We start from the raw sequence: 15,400 nt of genomic DNA on the forward strand, positions 1-15,400 counted from the left end.
ACGGATTATATGGAATTGGCAAACATCCAGCTAAGGCGATTCCATCTGAATGAGGGGAAAAATAAAAATTTTATGAGCGTATTACGCTCATTTGAATGAGACTCTACTTAATTTAGAGGCTTACATACATCTACAAAATCTGACATCCCTGAAAACTAATAGATGCTTCCATTTCCGCGTGTAAACCGGATGTTTGCCTTTCCATACAATCCGTGGTTAGACAGTAGGGCAATTCCACGGTGTCGGACGTAGAATTTGCACGAAATTTACTAATAAAGGTTCATATTTTTCAGAGTTAAAATGGATGAACTGAGCCATTTTTTTTCTCAATACTTACATATGTAGGAACAATATAAAAACTTATAGAATTTCTGAAAAAAATTTAAACTATAAATATTAAAAATAAAAAACCTCACGGTGTCGGACGTAGATGAAAGGGGAACTGAAAATTGACGTACGTTGAAAAAACCCAAGTTTCAGCTCAATGAACTGTTTCAGATTTTTTGACTACTTGAAGGTTGAAAAGTAAAGCTGAAATATGAATAATTTTTCCCTTTTTACCAAATTAATTCACGGATAAATAGCACCAATTTTTTTTTCCCATGGTGTCGGACGTAGAATGTGCAAAGCAGACAACATCCGACATGAAATAAACATCTTAAGCTGTTTAACTCTTAATTTGTGTATGGAATTATATATATTATGATATTTTAAAGCATAAAAAAGGGGAAAATATGCATAACAGGGGTCTGTGCAGAATTTTTCCCAGGGCTCCATTTTTTGTGAAAAATCAAATAATTTTTGTGAAAATTGAAATAATTTGAAACTAAAAATTTTATGCAAAAAGAATGTAGGAAGGGGGGGGGGTCATGGCCCAAGTTATGTCATAGAACTTGTTTACAAGGAATGTTTTTCAAGATATTTCTTTGTTTTTCTGACAAAATATTATTCTTCTGGGTGTTCTTGAGGGATTTGGGGGGGGGGCAGGGAGGATCTCATTGCTTTTGGGGAGATGGACACCCCTAATGTATCAATATCTGTATACCATTCCAGGAAATTTGTATTTTAAGTCTTCACTCATAATATAAGGAAAATACTATAACGAGAACAAGAGAGATTAGACGCATTTTGTCAAGTTTTTTTTAAATCTCTTTGTGAACAACAAAAAACTCAATCTCTAGGGTGAAAAGAAATGAAGATTGATTTGTAGAATTTTAATGAAGAAAAATCTAACTTATTAACAAATAATAAGAAATTTGGATGTTGGTTACAAATTGTTGAAAACGAAACTGAGCATTTCTAGGCACAAACAGGGGTTGTTGTGAGTTCACCAAAAATACCTGAGAGTTTTTAAGTGAAAACTGGGGAAGGGAGGAGTGTTATTTTTTAACTGAGAACCCTAATGCTTCTTAAATATTCATAATTTTATACATAACTACTTTAATCGCTATTGATAAACATATGAGACTCATTTCTTATCTTCAGATATTTTCCACAGTCAAAATATTGTGTATATGTTCTTTAAATTTATGTTATGTAAAATATAAATACATAATCAGGCATGAATAGCTTGTGTGAATTATTTAATTTAACCAGGAATTTTCGTATACTTATAACCTAGTTTCAGTTAGGAAAATATTGGTGTCGGGCGTAGAAATTTTTCTGATCATTTATTTAAGCATAACTAGTTTTTTGAAATTTAATTTAAATCATTATTTTTAATTGCATTTAAAATGTTTATTTGCAGACAAAATATTTTGTAAAAATCTCCACTCAGTTTTACATAATATAAACTTTCAGCCAATTTGGTGTCGGACGTAGAATTACAAAAAAGCCTTATATGAAAAAATCCCTAAAAATTAAGTTTTGCAGTTAAAGTGCAATGCTTTATGTATATAACTCTTCTAGAGAGTTCTGAGAAGCATATTTTAGAGAGAATATTTGAAAAATGCGACAATGTAAGTATCAAACAGCCATTCTTAAGTCGTATAAAAAAAGTTACTCGTAAGAACATGGTCATAACAACCTGATTTGAAGCCTCAGAACTCTAATTTTGCTTTTGTTGCATATTTTTGTTATTTCCATACACTTCAGATAATTACCTTTCCATTGATACCAAAATTGCGAGAAAAAGATTATTTTGAAATTCTGCCACCTTTTCCCCTTTTCTGTGGAATTGCCCAGTAGTCCTCTACTTTAAGTTCGAGCAGGCAGCCATGTTGGAATTGCCCGTGCACTCAGATGCTTTCCTATTGGTCGGAGGACCAATTCCCCTTTGGGCCTATGTTTACCGCAACAGACACACGTGGAACGCTATATATTACTTTTTTCTGTAATTTTGCAAATCACCGCAAGGTAGCGTATTCGAGCGCTAGAGTTTCGAATTGTGATAGCTAGCGAAAATATTGTTTAAATTAATTAAATAAAGCGTTATCCGTCATCTTTCGGCCAACGTTGAATCCTAGGATGTCCGCCAACGCTCGAAGTCATGTCCCTCCAGTGACGTCACGTAGTACACTTGCATTGTATGATGCCGATTGAAGAGGAGAAACAGTTGGACAGCATGTCGTCGGAGCAAATAAAACTGAAGTAAAATAATACGTAACTCCGACCGATTCTCTTTTTGGACACTGATGCTGCGTTTGATGCATAAATCCACATCCTAGAGCTTTCGTGAACTGCTTTTCCCTGATTGGCTATCCGCTGGTGAAGTCATCCAGTGACGTTTAACATATAACCGAAAATGTCACTTCCGGGCTGCGGACATTCTGTTTTAAATGTTATCTCTACGAAGAGGAAAGTGAGGTCTATATGTGTGGAATTTGAAAAGGTTTAATCCATTTATGCGGTTTAAAAAGCACTTATTTCAATACCAGGTTAGTTGAAGTATCAAATGCATTCAGTGTTATGTTCATTTTAGGTACAGATTTTATTGGAGAATTAGATAAAGTTTTGTTTACGTTCGCGTAGTGTATCATTGAGCCACATTGCATGTGTTGTTACTGTTATTCACTATTTGAATTAATGAAACTATTTCGATATTAGATGAGTAAAAGTCACCAAAAAATCCGTATTTCACGAAATTTATGGGTTTTTTTTTTGGTTTTTCAAAACAATACAAATGTTTGTTTACATTCGTTAAGGTGTAGTGTTGGTGTTAATTCTGCCTCTTTTTTAAAAAAAATTCTGCATATTTCAACTTAGTTATGAAGCTTTTCATGACATTTCATAGTATGTTAAAGCATATGCAATGCGTATATTATAAAATTTTGTTTATAATCACTGATTGAACCACCCTGTTCCACGTTGTGTTGTTACTATTTCTCTCGTGAAACAAATTCATTACACATTTTTCACTTAAAAAAGCTATTCACTTTGAGATTAAGTATACCTTTTTCCCTAATTTTAATGTTTTTTATTTTTTAAACGAGATAATGTTTGTTTATGTTTGTAGTACAGATAACATACTTCTATGTTATAACGTTTGCTGGTACCGTTTATTCTACTGGTATTAAATTCTTTCTGGAATTTATTCGTCTTTAATTTTATTCTTATGGTTCAAAGTAAGTTTAAATATCAAATGCAAGCTATTGTCTATGTTCACTGAAATACCATATTCGGTGTTGTGACGCATCAATTTTCACTAAGTACAGCAGGTTTACCTTACATTAAAATCCATTTGCATTGGTAATCAGTCAGTCAGAGTCAACAAAGTGAACTGCATTTCATTCATTCTATGTACTTCTTTTGTTTTTGAGAGTAAGACAAGTGTTTGCATTTGTTGAACCGATATCTGCCTGTCCTGTGTTATTTCATTTATCACCTTATTTTCTGCTGTGATTTTATAGCATTTTTTAGACATTAATTCCACTACCTCTTGAACAAAGTTAAAGCCTGGGCTCAAAAATCATATGTGTGACTTGTTCATGCTCATAGCATGTAAAATTTTAAATTGAGACGTTTAATAAATATCAATAAAGGAAAAGTTGTTGTTGGAGCTACCCATAGTTAATGATACGCAAGAGCAGTACATGGATTCAGAAAGGTTAAAAACCTCAGTTCTAGATTACCTCCTCTTAATTTAATTTAAGAAAACTTTTAATTAGATGGAAGATGTTCACATAAAAGTGTTACTGATACCCGTTTCCAAAAGTTGGCACATATGCTAATAATATTTTCCCCCATGAGCAGCATTAGAAATCGCTGGTTGTCCGCTGGTCCAACGCCAGTGAAAACTGTGTCGAACCTAAGCCCTGATTACCGAAGTGGCAAACTAGGCTGTTGCCTAGGACACCCAAAAGCCCTTAACTATTTTGGCTAATTGTTAAAATTGTAAGGATTGACTCCAGAGGAGCAAAGACGACCTAGCCCCCCCCCCCTATGTCTTAATTAGGGGTCTTGGTCCCTGGTCCGGCCACCATGGAATAGAGTTGAAGTCCGTGAGACTAAAGTCGGAGCAAACCTATCCTGGCAGCATTGTGAAGCCTACCTAATCATAGCATTGCGATGCTGTCGGGTTAGGCTTGCCTAACAATAGTATTTGATGATCATCCGTAATTCAGAAATTTCATATTATTTACAGCTTTAATGTTTTATTTTTAAATTTGCAATAATTTCATTTGATTAAATTTAGGTAATTTTTTCTCAGATGAATTTTTAATTAAGCCAATCATAACTACATTTTGAAGATTTTACGAAAAATCAAAATTTAAGTAAAATGGTTGCAGTTAGGGATGCACCGGATACCTAATAGCTATCCGACTCATTTTTCTACTCTCCGATATCCGGCGATATCCAATCCGGCCGATCCTCTCGGGATAGGATATCCGGCAGATTTTTGCAGGATATCCGGCTGGTCTTATGGTACTGTTGGGGTGGTTATCCGGTGTTGATGTGGGGGTTATCTGGTTTATATAGGTGGGGTTTAATTATAAATTTTCAATTTTTGTTAAACTTTTTGGATTATGTAATAACTTTCCATTTTTTCCTCCATTAATTTCTGCTAAAGCAAAATTAGCATATCCATCAATCCTGAGAATTCCAGCAAACTAGTAGTAAACAGTTTTTTGGCCCTCTCAGATTCAATGAGATGACATATGTCTCCAGCTTGGATATTCACTATTCCAGACTGATGAGTTAATAACAAGGACAAAACTGCACTCGATGTGCGTAATAACTAGTTTGTCAGTGTATTGCATGTATTTCTGACTTTGAGGTGATAACTTACTGTTTAACATTACCAATGTTTGTTTTTCACAGAAAAACTATCTTTGTACCAAACGCCACTTCTTTGAGGGTCATGGATCTGGACAAATTCTGGATTTTAGGGAATTCGCCTTAGTTATGAGCCCAGATAGAGTGATTTGTTTGCATAGGCCCAAGTTCAGATGCAATGGGGGTCCAAAGTTGCTAATTTGGTTCCAGAAACTCAATGGTATTTTCTTTGGAATCATTTGTTTTTTAAAACCACTAGTAAACATTAAATTCAGTACACTCAAACATGTTTTTGTGTAGTGAATGTTGATTGCATGAAAACAATTCTAATAAAATAATTGTCTGCAACTTCATGAGTAGCTGTAAAACGTTTTTGCAACAAAAACTACTGCTAAATTGTACAAAAAAGACCGCACAAAAACAAGTTTAAGTGTAAAGTTCTGTTTTGTTTTGTAATTTTTTGCTTCAAAATATTAAAAATGAATTTTTGAATTTCTGGAATGTATTAAATGTGTTTTTCATGAGCCCTTTTTAAGTTCACCCTTTAAATTTGTTAGCTACAATCTGATGTAGGAACACATTTCAAGTTTAACTACATTTGGTGTTTAGTCGACCAGTCATTTTGTTTACGGACTAGTTACTTTTTCTAAGGATTTCTAAACATTGCTATTAGCATTCATTGAATAATTTTGGATTTTTGTTTCATATCTGATTATATGTAAATATTTATGATTTTCTATTCTATATTCAACATTTAACAACATAACTGTCAAAAATTAATTACAGTTATTAAAACTTAAAACATTGTGTCAATTGGTTTTTGTGAGTGGTGGCACTAGCCAGACATTTAAAAATGTACCTCATTTTCATACCGTTTACAAGTTTTTAATACGTCACAAAATATCACAGTGCAGATTTACAAATTGTTATTCAATGTTTCGTGTACAAATTTTCTGAAGTTGAATTCATGGAAAAGTTCTGAATTTTTTTCCAACTTTAGAAAAGCTTTTGTTACAATAATTTTACAATTAGTTCTCTGTTGCAGCATTTTTTATTTTCAATTATTTACAGCTCATAATGATCATTTAATTTTACTTCTGTCATTTTCTGAAGTATTTTTAAAGAAAACAAATTAGCCTAGGTCGAAAGAAATTAAACCTATAATGTTATGTGTATGTATTTTTTATTATTCAGTGTTCTAGAACTTGTACTTATTTTATTTCCTCACATATTGATTTTACCCCCTTTTTCAATCAAAAATACTTAACTGAAAGTAACTGCTTTATGTATGAAATGAAATTGTAAGAGAATGTCTTACATTTTAAAAACCACCAGAAAGAAAGCTTTGTAGTGAAATCTCTCCGACAATCAGTATAAATTCTAGCATGAAATAATTATGATAGACTTATTAAAACAGTGTTTGGAATTTAACTTCAATACACAAATTTATTCCATTTTTTAAACATTTAACTTTTTATCATTAATTTTAAATATTGGCTATATTTCAAATTCCAACCCTATATTTTAGTGTAAATTTCATTGTTTTGATCTGAAATATTGTGCAAATTTTAGACTGTTGAAACTGAGAAGCAAAGGGATGTAAATGGACATTTTCAAGTTTTCAGTAAAAAATGTTTGAAGTTGTCATCATAGGCTTTCATTAACCTTTTACAAGCCCCCTCCAAATTGTTTACGCCTACGGCTCTACACATATTTTCCCCCTCATTTTAAAAAAAAAACCCCTGCTACTATCTTTTGCCCCAAAACAGAGGAGAGGTTCACCTACCTTTTGTCCCAGTTATCTCTAATTTAATTTTGGCACCTGCATCCCTTTGCTTCTCACTGCCTCAATTGCAAATTTCAGGTCAGTGGGTTTGAGAATTGACTGTGTACATTACAACACATATTTTTTATTTATATTTTTAAAATGCACTTTATGATATAATTATTATTATTATTTTTTTTTTTTTTTCAAATTTTCTTGAATGAAAATAGTGAAATAGTTTAAATATCCCTACTGTTACCTTTTTTGGAAGATTGGCAAAACTTTTCAGATAAAAATTTTAGGTACAGATTCCGAATTCTCAAAATATCTTTGGAATCAGTAGCATTCGTTATTTGTTACATTTAAAAAACAGCTGATTTTTATCTGTATCATTCACAACAACTGCATCACCATGGTTTTAAATTTCTAAAATCTTAGTTCCATACTATGATTTTTTTCTTCAAGTTACTTGATATGTATGTAGTTAGATTTATTAACAGAAAATAAACCTTGTCTTTTTTGTTTCCCATATTTCTTCCTATAAATGTGAATATATTCGTTCCTTTTACAGATGGCATTGTTAAATGGTTTGATTTGTCACACCTGAGTTCAGAATAATACGCAGCTACATTTGATGTATTGCAGTTTTATGGTTATGAGGAGCCCTTTTCTTCAATGTAAAAGAAGTGAGCTTATCGATGACATCTGGCAGAACACAGAATGTTGACACACAAAAAAAAAAACTGCAATAAATGCAGCGGCTTACCGCAATGCAAATTTATAAGTCTTTGTCATCTTTTAAGGGATTCCAGAAAATCACTAGGCACCTGGTGCACTACAAAGGTCAAAAGAAGTGAGGAGGCTTCGGTGCCTCCAAAGCTGAATTTGTATTTTTAAATTTGGCTTACATTATTAGTTTTTAACATTACTGGTTAAAAGGCCTCTATATATATATGGAACATAGCATGAAAAATTACATTGGATAACCATTGTAAACTGCCCATTTCCAATTAAAAAGTTCTATTCTTATGAAATATGAGAAAAGTCTATTTATTTGTAAATTTTGTTTTCATGAAATAAATTAATCCAGCCTGTAAAAATCACTTTTCAATCTATCATTAATATTTATCTTTTGAAGTAAGGGAGCAGTTTTCCCTCCTGCACGAGAAGCCTATGCTGAAAACTTAACTATATTGGAAGCTGGTAAACTATTTGGGGAAATATTCCCTTTATTCTTCCTACATTAACAATGTACAGTTAAACTTGTAAGTTGACCACCTGTCTAAGTTGACCGCCAAAGTACTGCACCGCGAGTGGTCAACTTACACAGGTTTCACTGTATCCCCATCTGCTGCATTGCATTAAATTACTCAAATTGTGTAAACATTCATGATAATAAAAAAATATTAAATCAACACATTTAAAAATTAATTAAACAGTACTGAAGAAATTTTTTTTTAAGTTCATCCCATTTAGTTTTGTTTTTTAAAAGTTTCTGCCGAAAAACTTATGCTTAAATAATCCACTTTAAGAATAACTACATTTCCAGGAAATGAATATTTGTTATTTCTCTGACATTTCTTGAATTAAATACCCATTAAAAAGAAAAGCAAGACAAATATATACTTTTAAAAAGATTTATTCTTTTGAATGTTAGATATTTTTTTTGCATAACTTTTAATTTTTTTTTACATACATTCATAATATGTACCAATCCAACAATCAATACAAACACCTTAAGCTGTGAGCAAATATCAGTTCATATGAAAAACGTATTGCTAGGCTAATGACTCCAGACACTCCAGCTTTGATGACCATAGTTCGAGTCTTGGAAACCCTGGAAATTCACTGAAAAAGAATTAACGAATTTTTTTCAGACCTGGAAAAGTCATGGAAAAATGTCCTAGACAAAGAGAAAGTAATATTAACTAAAGCAGCATTAGAAATCTTAAGTGATTTAACAGAATAGCACACAAAAGCTATTAAAAGTGGAAAATTCAATTATCCCTAAATCAAATCTGAACTTTGAAATCTCATTGCATTCACTTATGTCGCAGCCGCTTGCCTTTTTTTTGCGATGTGATTTTACTGCTTGGGCATCACTTATTTTGAATTCACTGTCATTTTCAACACCTCTTATGATTCATATTCCGTAGTAGTGAAATTTCTCGTTCTTAGTTTTGCCACGCCCACTCAAAAAAAGTGATTTAATTGCATCCGAGTTCGACTCCATCACTCGTAAGAACTTTATTATTAAATTTATCAGAGTTTATCTTAATTTGTTGGAGGTTTTAGAAAATAAAGATCTTTAGTCAGGCAATAGAATACAGTAAAAGAGGAATTCTTATACTCTAAAACAGTAGTGCCCAACATATGGCCCTCAAAATAATCCATGCTACCCACTGCTACGTTCAATGTCAGGAATCAAACATGTTTTGAAATTTCTGAACTTATTAATCAATATGCATTTGAAAATGTTCAAATAAGTAAACAAAACAAGTATACTTTTGAATCAGAAGATTGATTCATTACTGAATTTTTTTTCAAAAAAAGATTTGGTTTAGAAACATAAAAAACTAAACTATGTGGCTTTACTATAAAGAACCAAAATACTATCAAGTTATGTGGATGATTAAATGCACTGTTGACACTAAGGCAACTTTTGAGGCAAATTTATTGAAACTTAGTGATGACTCATTCAATCTTTGTCTCATTCATTATCATTCTGCCAGTTTACAAAAAAACATCAGACATTTAAGCATCATACTTGTTTCACTGCATTTGTACTTCACTTAAATTTATATGATGAAGACAAATAAGAATAGTCTGGTTTTTTAAGTGTACAATTATAATTTTTCCATTATGAGTAAGTGCTTCTATGAGGCTGTGGCATTCATGTAGACGTTTTGCTAATGCTCATTTCCAAAAATTAACAAATTTGAGATTAAATAGTGCTATTCTCTTCATATAACAAGGTCATGAACAAGTCATGTAATTTTTTCATCTAAATAGAGTATGAACACTGGATGACCTAGGAAAAAATGCTGCACACAAATCCTTTTTGAGTATGAAAGGTTTAAAACAGAGGTTTGACACTCCATTCTGTGAGAAAAACTGTTTTCTCTACTGCATTAAACAATAAGTAGGCAGACTGTAGTATAGAACATTAATAATCCCATCACAGAAAAATAAATAAAAAAAGGTGAAGTAAAAAAGAAATAATTAAAGCTGAAGTAATAATGTGGTGACAAAACATTTATATTTAAAAAAAAATTATCTTTAACATAAAATATGCAAAAGTTTAGCAGAACAATAGTTATGACTAATCTGATGTTTTCTAAATAAAATTTACATAAAATATGAATGACAGTTTACCATGAAATAATTTGTGTCTTTATGATAGACATTCGTTAAGTCATTTAAATTAATTCTTTCATTAAAAAAGGAATGAAGCTGTGGCATGGCAAGCGTACCTAGGACAGGGTGTAATTTTTAAAGAACAAATGTAGCTCTGTAATCATTACAACAAAATTTAATGTGTTAATAGTCTGCATTCCATTTGATATTCATCACTTTTTACTTTCGTCTGAAATGTGTATATTTCTTATTATTATTTAATTTAATTACTGAATGCGCTATTTATTGTGTGGTCAACAAAAGAAATTAGATAGAACAGAGAATGTTTTTGGATGGGGAAAAAAGTTTTTTCTCACCCGTTGATGGCGAAATATATATATATAATTTTTTTTTTTTGTATCAACAATTCTTACTTATTCATTTCTAATTTATTCAAAAAATTTCTCAGCAAGAATCTTTGCGAAAACCGATGAATATTATTTGATTGTCCAGGGAAATTATTTGATTAAGTGGGGATGGTTAACATTGTGTTAATGGGGAAATATTTTTGTTCTGGGAGGTTTTTATTTGTTATCCCATTAAACGTGGCTGACAGTATTTCAATTTTTTGAATGAAGTTATTTTTTCGGTTTCCTCACGTGATAGTTCTCGTGCAGGATACATATTTATGATTACTTAGTAGTAATGTATGTAAAAGGTAATAAATATGTCAGGTTCTTGAATGATCCAACAGACTAACTAAATATATTTTTAATTCTTACTGTCTAAAATTATTTAAATGATTATGCATAGATATTAACATAACAAAACTGAATTATACCTTATATTTCTGGTCCAATTTTCTCCTGCTTCTCATCTTTTGAGAATCTGAGCCATCACGCCCACTGAAGTGATTGCAAAACGTGAACAAAAAAATTCAGGGTTCTAAAAGAAAAAAGGAATATATCAAAAGATAAACACATAACATACATGTATATATAATATATGTATAAATATACATAAACACAACTAAGCAGATAAAATGTTCTCATCAAAATATTCAAAAATCATCAGATTTATAAGTAAATAACACATTTCAATTAAGCAATTTTCAGCATATATTCTTAGAAATCATGTTTGAATGATATTGAAAAATGAGTGTCGGCTAAAAGCAAGCACTGAAGGTATTACACACCTAAACAAAATACTTGGAATTTTGATAGTAAAAGTCACAGTGTAGAACAGCTTAAAGACCAAAACTTTTCCTAGACTACCTTGGAATTCCATTGTTTTCTGATGCAAGATGCAGATTTGCCCTTTCTCTTACCTTGCCTCCTTTGGGTATTGTCACCATCATATAACTTTCTTGAAGAAAAATATTTTTTACAAAAATTTGTTGCTTTTGACGACATAGTTTTAAAGTTTAAACTATGTCTAGAAAATCTTTGCATCACAGCTCAAAATGTTCTGTTTGAAATGCTTTAGACATTTAGACAAAATTTTTTTAAATGTAAAGCTATGAAAAAAATTTTAAGAAAAAATTAATAAAAGCAGAAAATAACACCAACACTACATAACAAATGACATTATAGGTGGATATAGGTTCAGCAAATGTGGACAAACGTCTAAATCTGAAGAACAAAAAACGGTATATGAAATGTATGAAATACATATATGTATTTTGTAACTTTAGTTTAAATCTTTTACCTATGCAAATGGTTAGTAATCCAAGAAAAACCTGCAGAAAATTAAGGCTAATAAGTTCTAGGAAGAAATTAATATCTGCAGAATAAACAGAATCGTCAAATGATATAACGTATGCTATCGGTGCGACGAATTGTAAACAAGCATTCATTTTATTTTCAAAAAAAAGGAAAAAAAACACATAAAATTAAAGAAATGCCGCTTATTTGGTGACTTTAACTCATTTAATCTCAATGTAACTTGTTTTTAATGAGAGAAAAATGTGTAACGCATTTGTTTAGAGTTTAAAATAGTAGCAACACAACGTAGAAAAGGGTGGTTCATTCAGTGATTATAAACAAAATTTTATGATACACGCCTTGCATAAAATGCTTTAACAGACTATAAAATGTCATAAAAAGCTTCATAACTGAGTTGAAATAAGCAGAATTTTTTTAACAAGAGGCAAAATTAACAACAACACTTCACCTCAACGAATGTAAACAAACATTTATGTTATTCTGAAAAATCGAAGAAAAAACCAATAAATTTCATGAAATACGGATTTTTTGGTGACTTTTACTCATCTAATATGAAAATAGTTTCATCAATTCAAGTAGTTTTCGATGGAAGGAAAATGTACGACTATATAATAACACCACTTGCAGAATGGTGGCTCAATGGTTCACTATGCGAACGTAAACAAAACTTTATCTATCTCTCAAATAAAATCTGTATTTAAAATGAACATAAGACTGATTGCATTTGATGCTTCGACTTACCTGGTATTGAAATAAGTGCTTTTGAAACCGAAGAAGTAGATAAAACCTTTCCTAATTTCCCAAATATTATACCTCACTCAGCATTCTCGTAGGATTAACATGGTAAAGTAGAGCTGGCATGTAAGGGAGTGACGTCACACGCATACACTTCATTTCCGGTTAAACGGTAGACGTCACGCCAGCATGGTAGCCAATCAGGGAAAAGCCCTTCGCGAAAGCTCTAGGATGTGGATTTATGCCCGCGTAAACAATGTCAAGTGGTTACAGTTAAGATCTTTCTAACTTTTTCTGGCTACGTTCGCTGACCTCAACCGGTATCTACCAGCCACATGATCACGTGACAGCTAATGACTGGTGTAAAGTAAACATAAACAACGTCAAAAAAGTATACTAATTTGCAGATTACTGCTTATACGTGTTTCGGCGTTTCAGGGAAAGCCTTTTTCAATGCAAACAGTAAAGAGCTTATGGATGAAAAGACATCCGATGTGTTTTTGACGGATGTATTTCTGAGATGTATTATATGTTCTGAATACTATTTTTATAACTAAAATAATGTTTGAAAAGTACATTTCGGTGTTTGGGTAACCTTAACAAAACAAATTTTTGGACATTCCTAAAGATTACTTACTTTCTCATTTTTCTCTTTAAGTGTCCCCCCCCCCCCCCAAAAAAAAAACCTTTTTGCTTATTTAACTCATTTATTCTTTTCTTTCTAATTTTTAAGGCAACATAAGTTTTTCCTTTCATACTTCATTAAAATGTGAGGAAAATGGGTGAGTGTTTAGCTCCTCCAGTCCTCCCCCCCCCCTCTTGGTGAGAGCTTTGTATATGTTACGACCAAAGCCCGAGATTGGCCAGCCAATTCGCGAACTGGCCAACATTGCCGAAAATTTACCGGCCAAAGGCTGAAATGTTCTTGATTTTGGGCTTTGGCCGGCCAATTCGCGAAGGGGCTAGGGACGATCGGTCAAAGTATGAAGAAAGAAATCAAGAGCATATTATCATATTGTTTTACACACTTTTAAAAATGAAGTATTTTGAAATGAGCACTTCGGAGTACTATTTTTTTCTCTTAAGTACACTTGTTTCAGAAACAAATATTATTCAGTGAGTGTATATGACGCAACAGCGTGAAATAGAGTGAAGAAGATTACATTTATGCCCTTCAAAACAAGCGCGTCACGTCAAGTTTATAAATATAAAGGCAAATTAAGTACTCCATTTTTAGACTGCCTTTAAAGGTGATCCTTAGTCTGCTCCATACACCAAATGTTAAAGATTCCAGATCACATCGTCTCCCGAAATATTGCTTCAAATAATATGAAATATTTTGGAAAAGCATATAAAAAATGGTCAATTAAAACAAACATAATGGAAAAATAGTTTTGTTGTTAATATAATTAAAAGAGACGTGTCTTTGTTTGCACAATCTGTCGAATTTCACTTACAGCATGTCCTTATTTATATTTAATACAGAAATGTCATCATATTAATTTTAATTTGCTCTTAATATTTTTTCTTCCTTTATGTAAAAAAACTCACATTTTATGCATCTACATTTCGGGGGAGAATGTAATCTGTAAAATTTAGCATTTGGTTTATGGGCCAGGAAATGAACGATCATCCGTAAACCATTTCTTCATTGTTTTTGCGCGAGTTAACCTAGTCGATAGCGCACTGGGCTGCAGATCGAACGGCGTGTCCTCTAATCTCTCTCTGTTCAATTATGTCAGTAGAGGTTACGTTTGGTAGACTAGTAGGTTGCATATTTTTTCTGAAGATTTGGGAAAACACATACAAACAGGAAGTACCCAAGAATGAGTACATTTCAATGATTTTTAAGTATTCTGCTTTAATAGTAAATTTTAGTGATTTCAAATAATGAAAGCAATTACGATTGTGTAAAGCCCATCCATTAATAGCTACAAGTTGAACTTCCACACTGCAAAAAAAATTGTGCAACTGACCTTACTTCATAAAACCGGTGGAAGCATAGCTGCTTCCACTGATGAGGAGTAACTTAACTGATATAACTGGTGAACAGTTACACGTCGAAATGGGAAGATTGGGCGCCGCAGAATGGGCGCCGTCGATTGGGCGCTGAGCACTTTGGGCGCCGGGCAATTTGGGCGCCGAGCATATTGTGCCAAATATTCCCGGGGCCCAAAATGCTCGGTGCCCAATGTTCCAGGCGGCGAAATTTTGAAACGCTCTCAATGCTTGCGTTCGACGAGCTCAACCGGTAGCTACCGGTTAACCGATAACGTGACAGCTAATGATCACGTGCTTCAATCAACAGATTAATACGGTTACCGGTTGATGATAGAACGCAGTAGAGTCCCTATAGGGACTCTAGAAAGCAGCGGTTAGCTACCGGTTACTCAGTGGTCATCCGGTTCAAATGCTTAACATTTCTTTTAGCTATTATATACATATCAGAATAAGGGGGGAAAACTTTCTACACAGATTCAAAAAATTTTGATACTAACAATTCTGTAAGGAAAATTGAAATAAAAGTTCATTGGAATATTATGAACAACTAAAATTTATATTCTGCTGGCCCATTGACTCTCCCTGTACCATTAGTAAACAGTGAACTAGTTAATTTCAAGCCCTG

The 15,400-nt window shown here is 32.4% G+C and overlaps 2 long non-coding RNA genes across 2 annotated transcripts; one reads left to right on the forward strand and one right to left on the reverse strand.

Annotated features, from left to right (window-relative positions):
• The first annotated feature begins 2,745 nt into the window (after positions 1 to 2,745).
• On the forward strand, positions 2,746 to 7,624 carry LOC129233372 (uncharacterized). The gene is made up of 3 exons (XR_008581455.1): positions 2,746 to 2,876; positions 5,260 to 5,434; positions 7,551 to 7,624. It is a non-coding gene; the product is annotated as an uncharacterized LOC129233372 (long non-coding RNA).
• A 1,076-nt stretch (positions 7,625 to 8,700) lies between these two features.
• On the reverse strand, positions 8,701 to 12,902 carry LOC129233374 (uncharacterized). The gene is made up of 3 exons (XR_008581456.1): positions 12,781 to 12,902; positions 11,157 to 11,260; positions 8,701 to 8,827 (listed from the first exon to the last, which is right to left on the reverse strand). It is a non-coding gene; the product is annotated as an uncharacterized LOC129233374 (long non-coding RNA).
• Positions 12,903 to 15,400: the final 2,498 nt, after the last annotated feature.

The sequence above is a fragment of the Uloborus diversus genome, unplaced genomic scaffold (genome assembly GCF_026930045.1).
Source record: "Uloborus diversus isolate 005 unplaced genomic scaffold, Udiv.v.3.1 scaffold_362, whole genome shotgun sequence".
NCBI lineage: Eukaryota > Metazoa > Arthropoda > Arachnida > Araneae > Uloboridae > Uloborus > Uloborus diversus.